The following is a 24,403-nucleotide window of genomic DNA, read 5'->3' on the forward strand; positions in this document are numbered from 1 at the left end:
AGGAAGGTTAGGCAACTGAACTGAGGTCACACAGCCAGTAAACCTTAAGTAACCAACCTCTATATATTTTTAATTCTATCTTCTTTTTTTTTTCCAGTTTATTTATTTAGAGAGAGACAGAAACAGTGCGAGTGGAGGAAGGGCAGAGAGAGAGAGAGGGAGAGGGAGAGAGAGAATCCCAAGCAGGCTCCGTGCTGCCAGCGCAAAGCCGGACATGGGGCTCGAACTCATGAACCGTGAGATCATGACCTGAGCCAAAACCAAGAGTCCAATGCTTAACCGACTGAGCCACCCGGGCTCCCCGACTGTCTTCTTTTTCTTCTAGATTTTAGCCCTGGATCTGCCACTTGATAGTTATGAGTCTTAACAAAAAAAAATAGTTATGAGTATTTTGGTAGGTTGCTTACCTTCTCCGAATCGGTGTTTCTTCAACAGTAAAATATATTTTAACACGGATTAAATAAGGTCCGGCTGGTAACTTATCATTTTTTTCTTTCCCATTGCTGTCCTTTCCATCACTGATGGTTGAAAGGAGATTGTTAGATGTGATCCACATCTTGCCTCCGAGAGGCCCTTTCAAATGAAGCCTGTCTGCAAATTGGGAGGAAGGACTTTAACCCCAAACTAGGACATGCCAAGGTGAGTCACAGAAATGTTCCCATCAGTCTAATCAGCGACTGCACATTAAATCGAGCTTAGAATAAATTGCTGAAAATAGAGGATTCTGTATTACACTTGGTGCTACTTACAACTTGCCTTTACGGGATGCTCTAAAAATCTTGCGAAAGGTATATTTTTTTCAAGAGCCATAGAAATACGAAATGACAAGGCTCACTTTGTTAGTTGCAAATGCAAATGTTAGTTGCAATGCAAAACAAAGCAGCAACCAGCCACCATTTTTGCCTATCAGATTAAAGCTAAAACTCTGGCAGTTCCCTATTACGAGCGTACTGATATGCCGTGTGACCTCTTTGGTGAGCAATTTTCCAGTATCTATCTATCAACATTTTTAATGCATGCCCCCTCCAGCTATCCCAGTCCTAGAACTGTATCTTGCGGCAATGCTTACCCACTTGACCAAAGATGCACATACAAGGCTCTGCGCCGCGTCGTTTGTATTTGCAAAAAAAAGTAGCTACTGCTAGGAATCTCTGCTCTGCTTTCCTAACAGGCATCCCCACAGCTAAATGTCTCTGCTTTAGTAACTAAAACAACAACAACAACAACAAAATGCTTTCTATCCAATGGACTTGTCTGTAGCTTTTCAAATAAAGCGCTGAGTAATTTCAGTGGCTCTATTATTGTTTTCATAAACCCGAGAAGAGTTACCAGAGGTGTTATGATACCATATAAATGTCAAGAGGTGATTGAAAGGAACCCGTTTTAGTGTTTAATCATTGCTCGCTCTCATTTCGAGGCTATTTTTCCTACCCTGAGGGTTTAGCAGAATCAGGTCTTGTTTTCCAAACAGATTTTTCTCTCTAAACTTTCTTGTGTTTCTCTAAACTCTGAGTGTCCTTCATCTCGTACCTGATGGGCTTAGTCATTGTCAAATTCCTCCAGTATTGAAAAAAAAAAAAAAAGAAGAAGAAGAAGAAGAAGAAGGAAAAAAAAAACAACAACTTGGATGGCTTTGGGGAAGTGGTGTTTTGCATCTCAGTGAAAATAGTGACCCGTCAACCCACTCAGGCAATTAACATGTAGGAAGGAGAGATGGCCAGTGAAAGAGTGGATGATGTTTTGAAACAAACAAACAAACAAACAAACAAAAAACTCCAGCATGGTCCTCTAGGGAAGAAATAAAAAATGTTTCACACAGCCCTCTAAAATGCTCAATTAAGTTTATTTAGCAACTTTTTCCTAATGATGGCGTAACCGCTCAGAGTAGACATAACATTGCTTTATCCTGGATATTTACAATTGTATCTCAGAGCCCATTTGTCCTTGAGAGAGTAGCAATCAGCAAAGCAGATGATGAAGCTATAAATCTATGGAATCGCTTTGCCGCATATCAGTGTCTCAACGTTATCGTGGTGAAATGAGTTCTTTTACCGAACACTATTGAATACGCCTCACAGTCGCCATTTTTCAGGGGTTTAATCTACACTGTGAGTTGACTTGAAATTTTTTTTTCCCCCCTGAAGCTCGGGCTATAAATAACACATCACAAAAGGACAAAGCTGAAGAATGAAAAAGGTTGGAACCGATTTTATTTTAAATCTTTCAATTTGTGTATTTCTAAAGTGAGCTCATGTGTTCGCAACTCTTCCCTAGCCACTGTTTGTGCATCCGTGCTCAAGAGGGGGAAAAAAAGACTGTGACCGTATTTAACTCCGAAAAGCAATAAAAATCAGCGCTTTGTTCTCCCGGCAACTCTTTCTTTCAGGCATCAGAACATAAATACGTCGCGTGTTGCTACCGTGCTGGGGAACAGGATCCCCACAATTTACTTAAGAACTTGAGGCTATTGTAACTTTTTGCACCCGAGAATGTGTCGGATAAGATGGGATGCAAATTTTAAATGCCTTTAAAACGAGGCCCTTGGGGGCGCCTGGGTGGCGCAGTCGGTGAAGCGTCCGACTTCAGCCAGGTCACGATCTCGCGGTCCGTGAGTTCGAGCCCCGCGTCGGGCTCTGGGCTGATGGCTCGGAGCCTGGAGCCTGTTTCCGATTCTGTGTCTCCCTCTCTCTCTGCCCCTCCCCCGTTCATGCTCTGTCTCTCTCTGTCCCAAAAATAAATAAACGTTGAAAAAAAAAAAAATTTAAAAAAAAAAAAAAAAACACGAGGCCCTTTCCTTCTGTCTAACCAAAATGAAGCAGTCCTCTCCCCCATCACCAAAGGCACACGCTTGTTAAAAGATAAACTGAGGCATATTCAAATTTTTAAGGTTATTTGAGCAGGAATCCATTCACCTAGGGCTGTGCCAAACTGTTAGCGGTTAGGAGTATAAATGAACCAAAGAGCTCGGTCACCCGATGCACAGCCAGCCAATAAAAACGGACACCGAGGTGGCACCTGGGGGACTCAGTCCGTTAAGCGTCCGACTCTTGGTTCGCACTCAGGTCGTGATCTCTCGGTTTCAGGAGTTTGAGCCCCTCATCCGGCTCTTCTACGCTGATAGCGTGGAGACGCTTTGGGATTCTCCGTCTCACCTCCCCCACTCGTGCTGTCTCTGACTCTCTCAAAAGAAATAAATAAACAAACAAATGAAAACGAAACAAAACAAAAACCTGACGCTGAGCTTTCGCAGTGAGGAAAGAAAGGGTATTTATTGGTGTGGCACTCCCCCGCCCAGGAGAATGGGGAGCTAACGATCCAAAGTCCCAAACTCCCTGATGGCTCACAAGTGAGGGCTTTCGAGGGCCAAATTTGGGGCGGGGGGGGTCCCCCGAGGAGATGGATGTTGTTGACTGGAGGCCTATCAGATCATACTAGCAGGAGCTCTGGTGCCATCTTGTCTGGTCCCCAGAAGGTCTCTTCAATCTCAGGAGACTTGGAATCTGAAAACGTATCTTTACTTGTAAGCTAGTGGGGTTGTATATCTCCAGGTTCTCTGGCTAGTCCAGCTGTGCCTGCGGGAGATAAGACCTCCAGCGTTCATGCTTTCGTTGGAAGTGACAAGATGGCCGCCTGCTTCAGGAGCACTGGCCAACAGGAAGGCAGGGGAGAGACTTATCCCGGGAATGTAAGGAAGCAAAACGAGACATTACTTGATTGGCTATAGCTTCAAGCCAAGTTAGCTGTTTGTGATACGTTGTCCCTTTGCGTTTTGACTTGATAACTTTGAGGCATTCACTGGCTTGGATTTTGGTTTGTTTAAGTAGACTGCCCTGGCATGAGAAACCCCTCAGTCTAATGGCCACCTTGTTTCATTGATGTAGCCCGCCTTGGGTTTACGCTTTAACGTTCCAGACCTTTTCCATGAAATCAAACCCACGCTAACTAATGTCGCCAACTAGTATGAGTTGCTTGAAACTGCAACACCATTCCGCTCTTTATCCAGGTAACCCGCCGTCCTGCATCTTTATAAACGTCACAAAAGTTGGAGGTGGCAAGTTTCAAATTGGTGGAAATTGGGGATTTAGTGAGTCATTAGGCATCACACGCCATTTCCTTACTAAGCAGACATGGAAGAAGCAGAGAATTTTGTCTATTCGTCAGATGTGTGTTTTATTATTGGCCTCATCCAGAGCAGGAATATCCAGAGCGGGGAAACTGGCACTTAATCACATTTAACAAGAAGAGATTGAAGTTCTGGAAATTCTCGTTTGGCTGCTTATCTGGATACCGTGTAAATCCCATAAAATGATTCCTTTTTGAGCTTGGAAAATAGAATTTCATCTTTGTCTTCTAACACAGTGAACAGTTAATTCCATTAACGGTAATTATGCTGCAATTGAATCGCTTATTTGTCTATCACGGCTCATTATTACAAGTTATACTCTATTAATTTGGGGGAGAAAACAGACTCCATATTTGTAGGCGTGGATCCACAACACCAAAGCATTTTTTTTTTTTTTTTTTTACAAGAAAGACGAATAAACAATTGAAGGAACTCTAGGGTCAGGAGCCTATACTCACTTGCGGAAAATGCTGTTTTGTTTTCATCAGTGACACGTGAGGAAAGACGGCTGAAGCAATTTCCCTCTTATTATCATCTTAGTGCCCACGCAAATCTGTCACTTTCCGTGCCTGAGAGCTGGTGAAGTTCAGCTTCAAACAGTAATTTTCAGAGGCCTAAAAAGCACCGAGAAAAATGAATCTGTTATTTTGGTAATCCGTCTACAAGCTCGCATGCCGCGTAATACCACTTTTGAAAATGTTCTCTTGCAGATAGGAGTTGACAGTGTAGCTGTGTTTTAGATTAGCAGTCTTTGTGTGTGGGTGTGTATGTACACGTGGGGTGGGGAGTGACTTTAGGGACACGTCATTTGCAAATACTTCCCCATTAGCACGGTACCATCGGATCGGTATACAACTGAAGGGAACATAGGAATTGGGGCCTGAAGGGGAGCAGAATTTGCCACCCCAAATCATGCCTCTTTGACATGGGATTGTTTCTGCCTGGTGCTTTTGCAGAAACAGCAGACTCAGGAGAAGCTCTGAAAACCTGGCAAAAGTTACCCTGTTATGACAGAAACGTACATATTTGTAAATATTTTTTGCAGTTGCATTTTCTTCTCAAGTTTACCATCTTAATGATTTTTTTATGTATGTTTTTTCATCATGATAAATGTACCCTTTAATCCCCATCCCTTATTTCTCCCATCCCCAAACCCACCTCCCATTTGGTAACCATCAGTTGGTTCTCTCTAGCTAAAAGTCTGTTTCTTGGATTCTCTCTCTCTCTGTTTTCCTTTGCTCACTTTTCTTTCTTAAAAACCACATAAGAGTGAAATCATACGGTATTTGTCTTTCTCTGGCTTATTTCACTTAGCATTGTACTCTCTAGCTCTATCCATGTTGTTGCAAATAGCAAGATTTCATTCTTTTTTATGGCCGAGTAATAGTCCATATGCATGCCACGTCTTTATCCATTCATCTGTTGACGGACATTGGGCTGTTTCCATAGTTTGCCTATTATAAATAATGTCGCAATAAACACAGGGCTGATTCCTTTGAATTAGTGTTTTTGTATTTGGGGGGCAAATACCCAGGAATGCCATCACTGCATCATAAGGCAGTTCTGCTTTTAATTCTGTGAGGAACCTCCACACTGTTTTCCACAATGGCCGCACCGGTTTTCATTCCCACCAACAGCGTACGAGGGTTCCTTTTTCTCCACATCTTCACCAACACTTGTTGTTTCTTGTGTTTTTGGCTTTAGCTAGTCTGAAAGGTGTGAGGTGATATCTCATTGGAGTTTTCATTTGCATTTCCCTGATGGTGAGTGATGTTGAGTATCTTTTCATGTGCCTGTTGGCCATCTGGATGTCTTTGGAGAGATGTCTGTTCATGTCTTCACCCATTTTTTTAATTTCTTTTTTAATGTTTATTTATTTTTGAGAGAGACAGAGAGAGAGCGAGCTGGAGAGGGGCAGAGAGAGAGAGGGAGACACAGAATCCGAAGCAGGCTCCTGGCTCTGAGCTGTCAGCACAGAGCTCGACATGGGGCTTGAACTCATGAACTGAGAGATCATTGACCCGAGCTGAAGTCGGACGCTCAACCACCTGAGCCACCCAGGCGCCCCTTTGCCCATTTTTTAAATTGGATTATTATTACTTTTTTGGTGTCGAGTGTATCAGTTCTTTATATATTTTAGATACTAACCCTTTATCAGATATGTAATTTGCAAATATCTTCTCCCATTCAGTTGATTACCTCTTAGTTTTGTTGATTATTTCCTTCACCGTGCAGAAACGTTTTATTTTGATGTAGTCCCAATAGTTTATATTTGTTTTTATTCCCCTTGCCTCAGGAAGCATATCTAGAAAAATGTTGCTACGGCCAATGTCAGAGAGATTACTACCTGTGCTCTCTTTGAGGATTTTTATAGTTTCATGTCTCACATTTAGGTCTTTAATCCATTTTGAGTTTATGTTTGTGTATGCTAAAAGAAAGTGGTCTAGCTTTACTCTTTTGCATGTGGTTGTCTAGTTTTCCCAACACGGTTTGTTGAAGAGACTAGACTGCCTTTTGCCCATTCCTCTTTGACAAAGAGTAATTGACCAGATAAATATGGGTTTATTTCTAGGTTTTCTGTTCTAGTCCATTGATCTATGTGTCTCTTTTTATGTCAGTACCAATACTATTTTAATTATTACCACTTTGTAATATAAATTGAAATCTGGAATTGTGATACCTCTAGGGTATTTTTCTTTTTTTCTTTCTCAAGATCGCTGTGACTATTTGAGGTCTTTTGTGCTTCCAACCAAATTTTAGGATCATCTGTTCTAGTTCTATGAGAAATGCTATTGGCATTTTGATAGGGATTGCATTCAATCTGTAAATTTCTTTGGGTAGTATGGACATTTTCACAATATTTGTTCTTCCAATTCCTGAGCATGGAATGTCTTTCCATTTCTTCATGTGTTCTTTTTAAAAAATTTTTTTTTCAACGTTTTTTTATTTATTTTTGGGACAGAGAGAGACAGAGCATGAACGGGGGAGGGGCAGAGAGAGAGGGAGACACAGAATCGGAAACAGGCTCCAGGCTCTGAGCCATCAGCCCAGAGCCCGACGCAGGGCTCGAACTCACGGACCGCGAGATCGTGACCTGGGCTGAAGTCGGGCGCTTAACCGACTGCGCCACCCAGGCGCCCCTCTTCATGTGTTCTTGAATGTCTTTCATCAGGGTTTTATAGTTTTTAGAGTACCTCTTTGTTTAAGTTTATTCCCGAGTATTTTATTGTTGTTGTTGTTGTTGTTTTTAACAACTGATAACCAATTTATTAAAAAAAGTTTATTTAAGCATCTGCAATCATGACTTCAGTGTCGACTCCTGGCTCAATACTGATGGAAGTAATCTGCTTAACAATCTCAGAAGGACCGTGCCAGCCAGTGAGTCACTTGTGGATCCTCATCTGAGAATGATCCCAAGCCTTAGAACCTTCACCGCAAAGAGTTTTACTTGTAGCGATTCTCAGTCTTTTTTAAAAAATGTTTGTTTATTTTCGAGAGACACAGAGAGAGAAAGAGAGCAAGCGCGGGGGGGGGGGGGGCAGGGGGGGGAGGGGCAGAAAGAGAGGGAGACACAGAATCAGAAGGAGGCTCCAGGCTCTGAGCTGTCAGCACAGACCCTGACGCGGGGCTTGAACCCATGAACTGTGAGGTCACGACCTGAGCCGAAGTCGGACACTCAACCGACTGAGCCACCCAGGCGCCCCTGATTCTCAGAGTCTTGGTAAACATCCGGACTGGTCCTTTCACTTTGAGATTCTTCTCCTTTGCCCTCTGGTCAAGTCAGCGTGTACCTTCTCCAAAGATTTTACATTGCGGCTGGTTAGAGTAATTCTCATTCTGTGAATCGCCCCCTCGGGTTCCATGGGTGTCTTCCCAGTGTCTTTAAAAGCCATGGCTATGACCAACTTGCTGCTCAGCAAAAGCAAAAAGTGGGGAGTCAGGAGCAGGAGTGGGGTGTCCAGAGATCCACTCTAGCTGTAACTGCATCTTCCTCAAAGAACTGATTATGTTATTGTTTACGGTGCAACTGTAAATGAAATTTGTCTCTTTTTAAAAAAAATTTTTTTTTCAACGTTTATTTATTTTTGGGACAGAGAGAGACAGAGCATGAACGGGGGAGGGGCAGAGAGGGAGGGAGACACAGAATCGGAAACAGGCTCCAGGCTCCGAGCCATCAGCCCAGAGCCCGACGCGGGGCTCGAACTCACGGACCACGAGATCGTGACCTGGCTGAAGTCGGATGCTTAACCGACCGCGCCACCCAGGCGCCCCAGAAATTTGTCTCTTAATTTCACTTTCTGTCACCTCATTATTAGTGTATAGGAATGCAACAGATTTCTGTACGTGGACGTTGTATCCTGCGACTTTACTGAACTCATTTCTCAGTTCGAGTAATCAGTCCTGGTCTTGGCGTTTTCTCTACATAGTATTATGTCATCTGCAAGTGGTGAGAATTCTGTTTCTTCCTTGCCATTTTGTCTGCCTTTTATTTCTTTATGTTGTCTAATTACTGTTGCTAGGACTCCCCGTGCAGTGTTGAGACACAGTGATGGGAGTGGTAAGAGACTTCTTTATTTCTTCTTTGATTTCTTGATTGGCTGAGAAATGTGTATTTGTAAAGGAAATCTCCACTTGTAAGGGTGTCCCCCTCTCTGTACCAGGAAGAGAAGAAGGATGACCAAATCTCTAAAAATTCTTATCAATGGAGAAGGCAGTAATTTGTGTCTGTGTAACAACCATACCCTCCTTTACCCTCTTTACCTGGTAACCTCCCATAACTGGCGCCCCGCCCCATTATCTTCCTTTGTCTTTAGATGGAGATAGACTTAAAATGGTGGCTTGGGGGCGCCTGGGTGTCTCAGTCGGTGAAGCGTCCGACTTCGGCTCGGGTCATGATCTCGCGGTCCATGAGTTCGAGCCCCGCGTCGGGCTCTGGGCTGACCGCTCGGAGCCTGGAGCCTGTTTCCGATTCTGTGTCTCCCTCTCTCTCTGCCCCTTCCCCGCTCGCGCTCTGTCTCTTAATAATAAATAAACGTTAAAAAAAATTAAAAAAAATAAAAGATGGTGGCTTGGACCATTTTAGGGTGTTACTCAGGTTTCCTGGGTATCTGCCATGTATATAGGAGATATACATGTTATTAAGCATCTTTTTTTTTTAAAAAAATGTGTATTTATTTTTGAGAGAGAGAGAAAGAGCATGCAAGTGGGGGCTGGGGGGGGGGGTGGTACAGAGAGAAAGAGGGAGACAAAGAATCCCAAGCAGGCTCCACACTGTCAGCACAGAGCCTGATGCCGGGCTTGAACCCATGAACCATGAGATCATGACTTGAGCCAAAGTTGGACACTCAACCAACTGAGCCACCCAGGTGCCCCATGGGGGCGAGGGGGGGTCTCAGCCAAGAACTTAGAAAGGTAGAAGGGACAATTATTCTTCCTCTCCCATAGCCGTAGAACACAAATCTTGAAACGAGGAGGCAATTTAGGAATAATGTGGAGATTCATGACCACTCTAGTCAAAATAACAGAATCCTTCATTGATGCTCTAGTAATGTTATAGCAAATTCTCGGCCCCCAGGAAGAGACAAGTCACACGCACCCGGAGAATCAGGAAAAGACTGTTTATTGAGCACCGGTGCCGGCCCAGCGGAGTTACCTCCAAAGGCTGAGCCCTAAACCTTGGCATCGGCCTCCTTTTATGGCTGGGATGGTAGGGGGTTGAGAGACAGGAGAAAAAGGGGAGGGGGCCCTTATCAGTGGTGCTATCTGGGCAGTTGGTGGACACAGGAGGCAAACAAGATCACAGAAGCCAGAAGCTTGCAAGGGGAGTATCGAGCCTCGGGCGTCTGGCTGGCCCCTTTTATCTTGTTTTTACTAGCTTTTCTTCTCAGTAAGGAAGAATTACCTACTCTAGTTACCACCCGATAGGGAAATGTAAAGAATCCTGCCAGCAATAGACCCCTCTGTAGGAGTAGAGACATGGGAAATAACACAAGTTAATATTGCATAAGCATTATCACATCCACGTGCTGTAAGGTAGTAGAACAATCTGGACTGACTTACAAAGTCTGGACAGAATGTCCCATACATTGATACCTTAAAATGGAAGAAAGAACAATGAAAACGTCTCTTAACCTCCTCGAGAGACATATAGATGCACCGTGGTTGTTGCTTGTATATCTCCTGAGAGACTTAATTTCAAAACTGTCTGTCTGTATTTCTGAGAGCCAGAAGATATGTGAATTGAGTTGTAAAAAAAAAAAACTCAAAAGGGTCAGCCTCTTCGGTTGCCATGTCAGCTTTCTAGAGACATCCTAAGAAGGGGAGGGTCCTCAAAGAGAATGTCCTCCTGTGACCCTTAGAATCTGCATTTGTAATTGGCCATTGTTTTTCATTGTTTGAGTATATTCATATGTGTTTACTATGTATCTAATGTATCTGTTCAGGTATATGTGGTTCTGCTGAGGGTTTAGTTCTCCTCAACTAACACGTGTTCACATTTCTCGGAAGATCTGGTCCCTATGTTCTCCTTTCAGACATCCACGCACAAGGCCGAGCGTTGGTTCGGAGTGAGTTGCCCCAAGATGTGCCACTTTGGCCTGCAGATTGTTTCAAACTGAAAACAGTTCAGGCCCAAAAGAGAGCAATCGCCATAGACAATGGCATTATGACGTGAACTAAGGTTGGCAGACAAGAATTGAGCAGAGTCTGTTTGTTAAAATTCCTCTCTGGGTCTCATTGCTTCTTTTTCTTTTTAAATGCTTATTTATTTTGAGAGAGAGTGAGTGGGGGCGGGGGGGGAGAGAGAGAGGGAGGGGGAGATTCCCAAGTGGGCTCTGCCCCGTCAGCCCAGAGCCCGACGCAGGGCTCCATTCCATGAACTGCGAGGTCATGATCTCGGCCGAAATCAAGAGTGTGACGCTCAACTGATTGAGCCACCCAGACGCTCCCGTGTCTCATTGTTTCTGCGTGACCTAGCAATCCTCTGTGTACCCAGCATTTACTCTTTTTCACCTTCCTGTAAATTGCTTTCCTTCCCTTTGAAGTCCCAGACCCCTAACCCCTTCTTAGTTCCGGATGACACAACTCATTTTATCTGACTATCTTTGGAACCATTCATGTTTGTGTGGATTCCCCATAGCTAAGTAATTAATTTTCTGTTGCTCTACCCCATGCCAATTCTTAGACCAGCCAGAAGAACCTTGAACGTTACAGAAGAGTTTTTCTTCCCAACACAAGCATATATCAAAGGGATAAGAATGATGGCAGGAGGGTCATGGTTGGGGATGGTTCAGTCGGTAGAGCATGTGACTTTTTTTTTTTTTTTAAGTTTATTTATTTTGAGAGAGACAGAGACAGGGAGGGGAGGGGAGGGGCAGAGAGAGAGAGAGTGAGAATCCCAAGCAGGCTCCACACTATCGGCACAGAGCCCGGTGCGGGGCTCGAACTCACAAAACCATGAGATCATCACCTGAGCTGAAACCGAGAGTTGGACGCTTAACCGACTGAGCCACCCAGGCGCCCCGAGCATGTGGCTCTTGATCTCTGAGTGGTGAGTTTGAGCCCATGTTGGGCACAGAATTTACTTTAAAAAAATGGAGGGAGGAAAATCTATGGAAATGTTTGGGTGAGAGGAAATATTTTCTTAAAGCATCAACACTGTCGACCGTGTCACAGCTTCCTTTTTTTTTTAATGTTTGTTTATTTATTTTGAAAGAGAGAGGGCATGAGCTGGGGAAGGGCAGAGTGAGAGGAAGAGAGAGAATCCCAAGCAGGCTCCGCGTTGTCAGCGCAGAGCCCAACACGGGGCTCAGTCTCACCAGCTGTGAGATCGTGACCTGAGCCAAAATCAAGAGTCAGACGCTTAATTGACTGAGCCACCCAAGCGCCCCTACCATGTCACAAACTTCTAGCCATACTTGCTCGATGAGAGACTATGAGACGGGGCGAAGGCAGCCTGTTTTGCCAGAATCGCTCAAGACAAGTATCAGAAACTAGCAGAACCCTAGACAAATGTCTGGCAGCGATTGGGATCATTATACCGAATCATCCCTGAATGCTGAGAGAAAACGGGCTCTACTATTAGATTGTTCTGAATGGCAGAGTTATTCCAGGTAGTTTGTGAATTGGCCATTATCAGAAATATTGTTTTGGCACACATAATTTTAAATCTCAGTTCCTTTTTCCTTGAAAGAGAAAAAAAAAAAAAACAATAAACGAGAGAGAGACCTGTCTAGTGCTCTTTTCCCATTTAGGATGCGAAAGCTTTTGGACAGGCCGTAATGATGGGCTACGATCAAAATCGAATTCACGTAAGCATATACATAAAATCAAATAGACACCCGCCCTGCCTTTGGTGAGCAGAGACTTCATTCAAAAGGATCATTGAGAGGGGGAGCAGCAGCTATCGTAATAGGGAGAACACTGACCGCAAGATCTCCAAAGCATCCCAAGAGTTCAGTAAAAAGCTGCCTTTTACGGAGAGGTGTAAACAAAGCTGGAAAGAACGAGGTACCGGGGAAGTGAGCCGAAAGGGGGGCAGGATCACATTGTCGATCCAGCCTGCTTTCCAAGAGGGGCCCTTAAGGAGTTGCCGAAAACTGGCTCCGGATGAGGGTGGGCCAGATTTCAGAGGCCTCGGGGAAGGATAGACTCTTACCAAGAGTTTGGTTGGGAAGTGTTTTGTTCCACATATCAGTAGAGACAGGCATTCGTCTGATTACTTATGAGGCAAAGAATACAGAACTCTGGGGCGCCTGGGTGGCGCAGTCGGTTAAGCGTCCGACTTCAGCCAGGTCACGATCTCGCGGTCCGTGAGTTCGAGCCCCGCGTCCGGCTCTGGGCTGATGGCTCAGAGCCTGGAGCCTGCTTCCGATTCTGTGTTTCCCTCTCTCTCTGCCCCTCCCCCATTCATGCTCTGTCTCTCTCTGTCTCAAAAATAAATAAACATTAAAAAAAAAATTAAAAAAAAAAAAAGAATACGGAACTCTGGAGGATCTATGTCTTGACCTTGGCTTAGATACACTAGCAGAGCTTGTGTGAATCTTACGTAAGTCATATGGGAAAGGATGATTCTTTGCAAGAAGACATTTTCTGAAACGAAAGAGCGGTAGATTCCTCTTAACTTCATGTTTTCCAGGAGTGTAGGGCTCGGGTAAAATTCAATGCTGTCTCTAATGTCTTTCACTGAAGGTCAAGGCATGAAGGTACAAAGGAGAGGACGGGAGTATTTTGGTTTAACGGTGTGAAAAACACCAGGAGATTTTAGTTGGTATGCGCCACCAATGTGACCTGTGGCAGCATGGGGGTGGGGGTGGGGGATTTGGGGTCACGTTAATAGAAGTCTATTAGGTGGGACGATCCATAGTCTACTGTGGAGATCGTGCTAGTCAAAATATATCCAGAGCAACATATTCAGCTCTGTCCATGCGTGTTGCAGTGTTTTTCGCAGATTATAAATTTAATTCTTCCCTTATCTCTTTCTAAAGTAAATAGGCCTACCTTAAAGTACTTCAAGGACTGTCGTATGAAAGTGGGATTATGTGTGTATCTGTAACGGGGCGAAACTTAGCATGTCGGGCTCCATATTGCTTCTACTTCCCTCGCTGCTGTGACCTATAGCTTAGAAACTTCCGCTTCGCCCTGCAGGCAGGCGTATTAATCATCCAAGGAATTTTGCTTACAGCTGAGATTTATAAACACTGCTCTTCACCCCGAATCGACCTCACCCGAGGAGATCAGGAAGTAGCCGAGTAGTCCCCATCCTAATTCCTCAAGATGGAGGAAAGATCGTAACTCAGGGAGGAGTTGAAACTGTGCCCCATAGTGTTAATGAAGTGGAAACTAGCAGAAAAAGTAAAGCTTATTTTTTCAGAGAGCTATTCCCGCCCGCCCCCCCAATCAGCTACTGTGTCTTTTCAGACCCCAGTAACAAACTCACTAGCTCTCTCTGTAGAAGCTTGGACTCAAGGTCAACTGATGCGGTTCCAGCCTGTGAACTAGCAAGGGCTTACGTTCCTTACTCAAGATAACAAGCCCAAGTCTCCATCCTGTTTATAACAGTGCTCAGAGCATGCCGATAGCCCCCTCTCCTTGTCCTAAAATAACCTCTTAGAGTCAGGGGCTGAATTTTGCCTCGTTCTGATGTTAAGTCTTCGCCCCAAAGTGAGCACGGCTTGGGTGTTTCATCTCTGTTCATTCAATGTGCAACCGCATCTTTCCTCGGGAAAAATCATAAGTTTGCCTGCCCTTTTCGTCAATATGTATGTAATCCCGGCCCCTATGGTTATAAAAAAACCCAAAAACCCTGCGCTCTCTCCCGCTTCAGGGAGACACATTTGAGACCCGTTCTCCCACCTCCTCCTTTGGCTGCCCTCTCAAATAAACTCTTTCCTCGCTGCATGCTTGATGTCTCTGTGATTGGCTTTGCTGCACATCAGGCGGATGGACTTGGGTTCAATTACATCTTTCATAGTTTCTGTGGGAGGAAGTCAAATCAATGCACAAGAGTTATAGAAGGCAAATGCCTGCTCAACAAAAGGAAGACTGTTACCCTTTCCTTCTCCAAAGGACGTCCAGTCACTCAACGTATTCAGGCAGAAACTGAATGCTCACCAAGCTTAGGTGTCGGAGGAGAAGTTCTTCTTTGGTTTTGCTTGTTTGTTTGTTTGTGTTTAGAGAAGGAGAGAGAGCAGGAGCAGGAGAGAGGGGCAGAGGGAGAGAGAGAGAGAATCTTACTAAGCAGGCCCCATGCCCAGTGTAGAGCCTGCTGCGGGGCTCGATCCCATGGCCCTGGGATCATGACCTGAGCTGAAATCAAGAGTCTGCTGTCCAGCCAACTGAGCCACCAGTCATCCCAGAGGGGTTCTTCTTTGGATGAGAGGTTTGGTCTAATTTCTTAGTTCCCTTTCCAATTCCGTGATCCTGCGACTCTCCTAATTGACCACTTCGACCTAATTCTGATTTGTCTTTCATGACATATAAAAGCTGCGCTGTTCCTTCGTCACCCTTGATTTCTTTCTTCTCTGATTAAAACGTCCGTGCTTATTTCCATAGTGAAGAGCCCTCATTGTTGGTCAGTAGCATACTCACATTCGCACACGGGCTAAAGCTGGGCTATGAGCCCTCTTTTTCTGATTGAAATGTTTTATCTTCTACGCAAGGTAGAGGGTTCTTACCGGAGCGTCACAACCAAAAGTGATCATTTGCATGTCGGTCATAGTTTCTCCTGTCAATCTTCGGGAAACACCGAGACAATTAGTCCCCAGGAACACTTCTATGTATGTATATTGTCGGGGAGGAAAACAGTAATTTTTCTTCTGTTCTTCTAAATTCTTAGATGGGGCTCTTGAACCACAAGAAAGAGCGGTGAGAGAAGAAAGAAGTTCATTAACACAGATAGTTCATATATACATGGCAGACAGCTGGGAAAAAGAGATGGCTTAAAATGTGGCCTTACATATCATCTTTATCAGAAAACATAAAAAGAACCTCAACAAAGCAATACAGGTATGAACGACTGAATAGAAGAGTGGACCAGTAAAGCAAACAAACAATTCACGAAAAATAAGTAGAAATACCCAATCAACACATTAAAATATGTACAGGGTCATTAACAGGAGCCCAACAAGCCTCACTAGTTGAATGGAAACATCATAGTCAAGAGCACAGGTGGACCGGCTGGGAGAACATTTCGCTTTATATCAAAGCGAGCCAGCGGGGCGCCTGGGTGGCTCAGTCGGTGGGGCGTCCGACTTTGGCTCAGGTCATGACCTCTTGGTTCGTGAGTCCAAACACCATGTCGGGCTCACTGCTGTCAGCACAGATCCTCTGTCCTTTTCTCTTTGCCCCTCCCTTGCTTGTGCTCTCTCAAAAAATAAGTAAAACGCTTAAAAAAAAAAAAAAAGAGCTACACCCTTGAAGGAATTAGTCTCTTCAATTCCACCACCTTCGTGAAGCAATACTGTCAGCTCGGTGGGGTTCTCGAGTCACAGAGACTCTTCTTCTACATTTCTAGGCTTGATTTACTGATGGCTGGTGTCCACTGAGCCGCTGCTGATGTTCCGTCTTAGTTCCAGCTACTTGTAAGCAAAAGTGGGTGCGGTTACTCCACTCCCTGGACAGAACTCAAGGTGGGCTTCCTAGCTCTGGCCGATATGACCCTTCCTGAATCTTTTTACATTGCGGGGCCGTTGCCAATGTCCCAGGGGTCTGGTCTGCCACTTTGAAGACTACAGACTGGCAGATTAAATACGCCCCTCTTTGGAGTCCTGAACTATGGAAACAAATTTCAGCTGGCAGTCAGACGGACTGAGCCACTCATGTAAATGTCTATAGTAAGGGCGCATTCTCTGGTGAGACTAAAGGGAATATAGCTGCTGAGCAAGCCTGCTCAGATGGCCTTCATCACTGGCCAGCTTCATCACTGGACTGAACATGGCAACATAGCCATCCTAGACCAGTCCTAAATTAAAGGACTATATGCTTCTGGTGCCGAACTTGCAACTGGCCGAAAGTTGACCCATTTGACTCACAGTAGGAGGACATGTTGCAAGAGTCTTTGCTCTTTCCTTCTTTGGACAAATTGACTAAAGAGAATCTTGATTCCTCTTTTAAGGCTATCTGTGGTACTCCATTACTGTCAACACTTTTTCTGGTCATGGTGTTGCTGTTCCAATGCAATCCGAGAACTGCGGCCACCCAGTTAGGACCCTTAAATCAAAACTGTACCATGGTCCCTTTTACAAACCATCTACAGTCTGACAGTCGTTTGCTTTTTGTCATAAAAGTCACTCAAAAAATGGGCTGGTGGTCATGATATTGGATAGACGTTCATGTCCCTTTGCATCTTCGAGCTGCTGACATCATTAAGAAGTGGGATGGATTTTAAAAAATAATCTAGGGTGCCTGGGTGACTCGGTAGGTTGAGCGTCTGACTCCGGCTCGGGTCATGATCTCGCGGTTTGTGGGTTCGAGCCCCGCATCGGGCTCTGTGCTGACAGCTCAGAGCCTGGAGCCTGCTTCGGATTCTGTGTCTCCCTCTCTCTCTGCCCAACCCCCCCCCCCACACTCTGTCTCTCTCTCCTTCAAAAAAAAATAAATAAACGTTAAAAAATTAAAAAAAAAAATCTACAAATTGTTTCTGCCTCTGCCTCTTATCTCTTTCTGGTCCATACCTTTTAGTAAGACAATTTGGTTGCAGAATGTGGTATAGGGACAGAAAACGTTCTCCTTCCTCTCTTCTAGGTTCTTCTGTCTAGTAATTATATTGATATAAAACAGATTAACAGAGGAAAAACAAATTTTAATTTCATCCATATAGTAGACCCATAAAAATATGAGACCATAAGGCAGTCAGTCAAGCAATTGAGGCTTCTATAACACCCTGAGCTAAGGAAATAGGTAGGGATCTGATGAGATTTGGGGGTGATGGTGGGATTCAGAGCCAATGGCCAAGAAAGAATTCTTGAAGATGCCTTTGGTGCCAAAAGGTGATTTTATTAAAGCAAGGGGACAGGACCCGTGGGCCCAAAGAGCTACACTGGGGTTGTGAAGCGTGACTGCTTAAATACTGTAGAGCTGGTGGAGGTAAAGTCAAGAGGAAGTTTCTAAAAGGGATTTCCATATGCCAAAGCGGGTTTACAGCATACTGGAGGCCTAGCTATTGTCAGGCTAAGGTTGTTTTTCCCTCTAGCAAAGCATTAGCATTAAGATAGTAGGGAGTTCCTGGACATTAGGCTGTTGGTAAGATTGCCTTTTTCTTTTTTAAATTTTTTTTTTTTCAACGTTTATTTATTTTGGGGACAGAGAGAGACAGAGCACGAACGGGGGAGGGGCAGAGAGAGAGGGAGACACAGAATCGGAAACAGGCTCCAGGCTCTGAGCCGTCAGCCCCAGAGCCCGACGCGGGGCTCGAACTCCCGGACCGCGAGATCGTGACCTGGCTGAAGTCGGACGCTTAACCGACTGCGCCACCCAGGCGCCCCAGATTGCCTTTTTCTTGTAATTTACTAAGATATTTGCAAACCGATGGAGACCCAAGTCCTGCGTGACTGTGATCTCTATCAGGGAACCATTTGTTTTCTGTCTTTTCCTTTGTTCTTGAGCAGCCGGGAGTGCCTGAGGAGTGTCACACAGATCCCGCCTGGGGGCGAGGGGTGTCTGCGGGTGTCAGCTTGCCTTCTGTTCCCTCATCAGATCTGGGGACACAAAGGGAAGGAGAACCACTCACTACAAGGTAAGAAGAGATGTTTGGGAAACAAAGGTTGCCCTGTTATGCAAATGAGCTTCTCAAATAAAAACGTGTCTCTAGTAAGATCTCTCTTCCCGGCACAACTTTCCTGGTACCCCCTTTCCAACGTCAATTTAGGCAACTGAGGAGAGAGAAAAAGCTTTTGCTGCATCTGGTGGATTTTGATTGCCTTGAGCTCAAAATACCCCCCATGCCAAAGTGACATATTTCAAGGTGGTAAATTCTACTCTCCTTCAGTGGCCCACCCAGCATGGGTTGATCTGTTGGCTTCCTCCTGGGTTGTAATCAGAGAAAAGGGAAGAGAAAAGAGATAAAACTGTTTGGAACATTCAGGATTATTCCCTGGCCGTTGCTGGGCATTGTGTCTTTTTCCCCTACCAGGAGCCTCAGGTAGGCCTGGCTGATACGTTACGGAACCCGGTCTGGATCCCCTGGCGGAAGACCCACGCAGCCCTCGGAGATCTTGGAAGGCAGGAGGTTTATTTCCCACTGGTGGGCTCAGAGGAGATCACTCTCCAGAGGTCTGAATCCAGAGCATAAGCATGGGGGACAATTTATAGTCTGTTACTTCCGCATTCCGAGTTAGTAGTAATTTGGCTTGCACGGCAAGCAGGGTAGGAAGAAGAACCGGGAAGGGGAGTCTCCTGGTGGGCACTGGAATTCGCCCATCGGTCCTGTCGGCCATCTTATAACAGATTTTTCCCTATCAGATACACCCTCTGGGTGGAAGCCTGGCCAAAAGGAGCGCTAGGGGATTCAGGGATAATTCTGGTCCCAGCACCTAGATTCTAGCAACATGGATGCCAGTGTATGCTTTCATCAGGGACGTCTGCATCACCCCTGGAGAAAATGGGGGCAAGGGAATGAGGCATCTGTGGATGCCCACATCCTGCTTGCTGTATTGTAAGTAATAATTTGCCTCTGAAAAAAAAAAAAATCATCTTCAGCCAAAACAGAAGATGGATGTGGGGAAGCCTGGTCACGGAATGGGAGCCAGAAAAGCTAGGTAAACAAGGGTCAGGCTGGTTATGCAAATTTCAGCTGGGCCTTCTCCACTGATAAGATTCTTTAGTGATTTAGAATCATTCTTCTCTTCCTGTTGAGAGAGACACCCTTACAAATGGAGATTTCCTTTATAAATGTAAATTTCCCTCACAAAAGGGTGACTTCTACTCTTATTTGCAGAGCTCCTCCCATATCTCGCTGTTTCTCAAACTAAGCCCCTAAAAATAATCCTTGTGCCAAAGAGGCATCATTAGGGTAGCATATTCCGGTCTCCTACGGTCATATTTTGGGGTGACATATTCTGGTGTTCTATAAGTACTCCGAGTCCTCCCTAAGTGATTTTTTATTTACACGAGGAGATTAGACTCAGTGATAGTTAAAAGCGTCGAAAGCAGGGTAGTTAGAAAAATGGTGGAATCACCTTCATTGCTAGATTTAATTACTGGGAGACATTCCAAAACCTAATCTCTAGGCTTAGACTCCTAGGTTTGGGTTAATTGACCCCCGAGGCTGTTCCAGTGCTAATTCTTCAGTATTATATTGCACATACCGAGGGAGTAAATCACTTTTATATGGATGTGGATAGATCATCAAGCAATAAAAATGCTAATGCTCTGGGGCCAAATCCAGAGCTTTCTAGGGCTCGGGTTCCTTTTGGACCTCAGTGGGAGGTACTCACCCACGGTGCGTGAATCGAACATTCCGGTTGCCGGTTGCCTGATGGCACAGTGAAGCTGACTTCTGGAGAACATTTAATTTACTTATTTTAGAAACAGTTATACTCATGGTCAGGAAGCACCTTTCTCGAGGCTCTTTCTTTCTCGTACCTTTATCCGCAACTGTTCCACACAGGGAGTTTTGCTATTAAAAAAAAAAAAAAAAGTATCCAAGGAAGATTTTCACTATAGCTGCAATACTTTGGAAGTTTTGTTCTCACCGAGTCTTAACTCCCGAGGCTGCGGTTTAAAGCCTTTTTGCCTTGTTGCTTCCTCAGTAGAAGTTGGAGGCTAACTCATGGAATCTGATCAAAGATAAACTGAGGCGTATTAAAATTTTAAGGATTTATTTGAGCAGACATCAGTTTGAATCAGGCGGTACCAATCAAGAAGTGGTTAAAAGTGCTCTGTTGAGGGGAGCTGGGGAAGTTTTTTTAAAAGAGAAAAGGCAGAAGGAAGTAAAGAAGTTACTGGTTATGATATGCCCCGATTCGAGAGACCCCCCCGAAAACAAACCACCAGAGTCCAGAGCCAAAGCCAAGCGGCAAGGGTCGTTTATTGCAGGTTCGAACCCGGTCCTCCGCGCACTTGTCGCCGGTGACGCAAGAGGCCACGATCAGGGTTGGTACAGCGTTTTTATAGACAGGCACAAACAAGTTAGGGATTTTTTTGAGGTTACAGAGTTGTTATAGGCTGACATTTAAATTTGAACGCTCAGCAGAACTTGATTGGTTCCCGCCTTTATTTCAAACCATTCAGCAGAACTTGATTGGTTTCCGCCTTTATGTCAGACTACGACCGGGCACGCCCTGGCTGGTTTCAGGAACGGCGGGGGAAGGGAAAGATTTTTCTTTGCAGTTGTGAGTACACCTGGTAACTTTTCTCTTAGCCTCTCAGTTAATAGCTTAAAACTGAGTCGGTTGCGATTGGTTCTCTTTAGATTTCAGTTTTTATAACTTTGAGGTATTTGCAGGCTTAGGCTGTGCTCTGCTTATGGAGGTGCCGTTAGAGCCGCCTTAGTCCAACGGCCTCCTTGTGGCATTAATTTCACAAATCTGCTGCATGTTGGTTTCCCGTGTTTTCACGTCCAGTCGTTGGTGACAACAGGAGATTAACGATAAATGTGTATCTGCTTCTTTTGAGAAAACAAGAGCATGCAAGAGTGGGGGAGGAGCCGAGAGAGGGAGAGAGAGAATCCCAAGCAGGCTCCGCCCTGTCCGTGCAGAGCCCAACCCGGGGCTCGATCCCATGAAACGTGAGATCATGACCTGAGCCAAGGTCAAGCATTGGACGGCTTAACCGACTGGGCCATCCGGGTGCCCCTAAGATGAGATTGTTTCTAAGAGAGAAGTTTTGGCATAAGAACGAAGTAAGGGGCGCCTGGGTGGCTCAGTCCGTTAAGCGTCCGACTCTTGATTTCGGCTCAGGTCACGATCTTGTGGTTCATGAGTTCGAGCCCCACGTCGGCCTCTGGGCTGACAGCGTAGAGCCTGCTTGGGATGCTCTCTCTCCCTCTCTCTCTGCCCCTCCCCTGCTTGTGCTCTTTTTCTCCAAATAAATAAATACACTTAAAAAAAAAAAAAAAAGAATGCATTGGGTCCTGGCAGGATGTCATTATCTCATTCGTTCTCACTGATAAGTACTCAGTAGCTCAGCTGCTGAGGGGCCCCACTGGGGGCTTATCAACACAAATATATGAAGGAACTACTATGGCAAGGGGACACTGTGACTATAAATACCAAGAGTTTGTGAAGACCAGCTGAGAGTATTTGGTCTGGGAACGGCTGTACTTTGTTGATCTCAAATAGCTCTCTGAGGACCTTGGGGCCATTGGTTCCTGCTGCAGTCGAGGGCGATTCTTTTACCAGCAGTGCCCAAACCTGTGCAGTGGTCCCTTGAAGACTGTCCTCTTGCCTGTCAATCAACACCAGTGCCGTGGGGTCCCTAGCAAGGTGCTCTAGCAGCAGGGGACTTGTACGGTTGAGCTTGGAGCTGAACATCAACTCTTGGTTGGCTAAGCCATCTCTCCCAAGCACCAGCTTGTATAAAGGTACACCTCAACCACATTCGGGCCGTTTTCCTTTCATCTACCCCTGCCTGGAACAGTACTGTAGCCGGGGTGCTGGGGTGCAAGAATTCATGGCCCTGGGGGTACCAAACGGACCAGGTTCAGCCGCTCTGTGGTGACAAAATCCAAAGGCAGACAGATGGGTGGGGGTGAAATAAGCAAGGACTTTATTTCGGTGAGGCCAACCCCAGGAAGACAGCAGACCAGTGTCTCGAAAAGTGCCTCCAAAGTGCCAAAAATAGTTCCGGGTCTATAAGGACAGTGTGGGACAAAGGTGGGTGGGTACCTGCGGGTGGGCTGGAGAAGGTCAAATCCATCATTGTTTTGGAGTTCATCACGAGTGGCGTCTTGCAGGCTCAGGGCAGGCCTTAATGTTTCGGGGGGCATTTCCATTCCTATCAGAGGATAATTTACCCTCATGATCTTCTGCCTGAGCCAAGAGAAGCTGGAAAGAAGAACCCAGCTAGAAAGTTTGAGGTCAAAACGGAAACAGCCAAAGTCCTCTTTCAATAGTGTGATTAATCTATCATCGGTTTGGAGTACGTTATTTCTTTATTGATTTATTAAGAGACGTTATCCTGTAGGCTGTTGTCTTGTGAAATTCCCACAGCGAACCCGCGTTAAATAAATGGCTGGCATAGGGGCGCCTGGGTGGCTCAGTTAAGTATCAAACTCTTGGTTTCGGCTCAGGTCACGATCCTCACGGCTCACGCATCGGGCTCCACGTTGACCGTGTGGAGTCGGCTTGGAATTCTCTCTTTGTCTCTCTCTCTCTGCCTGTTCCCCACGTGTACTCTCTCTCTCTCTCTCTCTCGAAATAAATAAATAGACTTAAAAAAAAAAGAAAAGAAAAAAGTAAATTGCTAGCAGAGACAAATTCAGTCTCCACGCACAATTTTGCCTTCCAAACCAAAGCAGAATCCAACAGTCTTGTCGCACAGATACGGAAACAGAGAGTCCCGAGGGGTTAACTCAGGGCATTACTCTAGGTCACCCAGTTAACGCTATCGAAAAGGCCAAAGTTAGGATCTTTTTAGCTCTTTGGTTTTTGTCCTACTTCAAGCTGCTACCGTAGAATCCTGCTCGGCCTCGTGGCTTTGCCCTGCGATTCGCTGTGTCCACATCAGCGTACAATTCTACACAAATCTGGGCTTTTCGTCTGAGATTTTACCTTTTCTCTCTTCGATCAGTTAATTTAAGTAGACGAAAGTACAGATATTTCATGGAGTACTTAACAGGATGATTCAAGTGACCTTGGATGGGGGGGGGGGGCACCTGACGAGGAAACCCTAGAGTGGCAGCGGAGACAAAACCAAAACCAAACGAAGCCCCAACAAGAGCCCTCTCTGAATTACATTTACCTTATTTTCTTCTTTGTGTGCCTCAGAGATAACCCTGTCTGATCTCTCACATTTATAAAAGAAGCCTTAGAGGGGCGCCTGCGTGGCTCACTTGGCTAAGCGTCCGACTCCGGCTCAGGTCGTGATCTCGCGGTCCGTGAGTTCGAGCCCCGCGTCGGGCTCTGTGCTGACGGCTCGGAGCCTGGGGCCTGCTTCGGATTCTGTGTCTCCCTGTCTCTCTGCCCCTCCCCTACTCGTGCACACACACACATACTCACTCACTCACTCTCTCTCCCTCTCCCCCTCATTCTCAAAAATAAATAAACTTTAAAAATTAAAAAAAGAAGACGTCTCAGATAAAATAGAAAGTTCTCTGTCAAAAACTACTTGGCTTTGACATCTCCTACAGACCTCCTGCTTGTTAGCTATAGGACCTTGGATAGCTTGGAAATGTAGGACCTCTGATGAAGACTAAAGTACCTGTCTTTATATCCATCTGGTGTGTGAATCAGAGCAAATTCAAATAAATTGCCACCGTCTGTTACAGCCTTCCTCATCAGACGACGGTGGTTGCAGAAATGCTGCTGTGAACTGCGCCGCAGAAATGTCCCAGCCCTGGACTGTGCCTGTCGGAAGTGGGTTCGGTCCCTGGAGATGGTGCTAAGGGAGGGACACTGCAGATTCCAGAGTCGTCTTCCTCCCTAAAATCATCTGTCTGTATCTTCACCCTCTCGTTGCAGAGGAAGAAGTAGTGTGTTTCCTGGCCCAAATTTACACTTCACTTAGATTGTTTTCTTACGTCAGTACTTCCCTCCTGTTCCGGAAGCTTCCTTCATCAGTACCTCCATTCTCACACTTAACGCCCTCTTCTTGCACGGTTTTTTACTCTCAACTACAAGCTTT

General features: G+C 45.3%; 1 long non-coding RNA gene and 1 pseudogene across 4 annotated transcripts in view; one reads left to right on the plus strand and one right to left on the minus strand.

The window, feature by feature from the left end:
* LOC109496385 overlaps positions 1-20,281 on the plus strand; it is a 34,798-nt gene extending 14,517 nt beyond the window's left edge. For 3 of the 4 annotated variants that reach the window (XR_006593212.1, XR_006593213.1, XR_002739914.2), the window contains 5 exons: positions 533-639; positions 15,459-15,628; positions 16,137-16,251; positions 18,229-18,356; positions 18,753-20,281. This is a non-coding gene — a long non-coding RNA (uncharacterized LOC109496385). The remainder of the gene's footprint in view (positions 1-532; positions 640-15,458; positions 15,629-16,136; positions 16,252-18,228; positions 18,357-18,752) is intronic. The other variant, XR_006593214.1, reaches the window with a different exon arrangement.
* On the minus strand, positions 7,384-8,016 carry LOC109496384 (annotated as a pseudogene).
* Positions 20,282-24,403: the final 4,122 nt, after the last annotated feature.

The sequence above is a fragment of the Felis catus genome, chromosome X (assembly GCF_018350175.1).
Source record: "Felis catus isolate Fca126 chromosome X, F.catus_Fca126_mat1.0, whole genome shotgun sequence".
NCBI lineage: Eukaryota > Metazoa > Chordata > Mammalia > Carnivora > Felidae > Felis > Felis catus.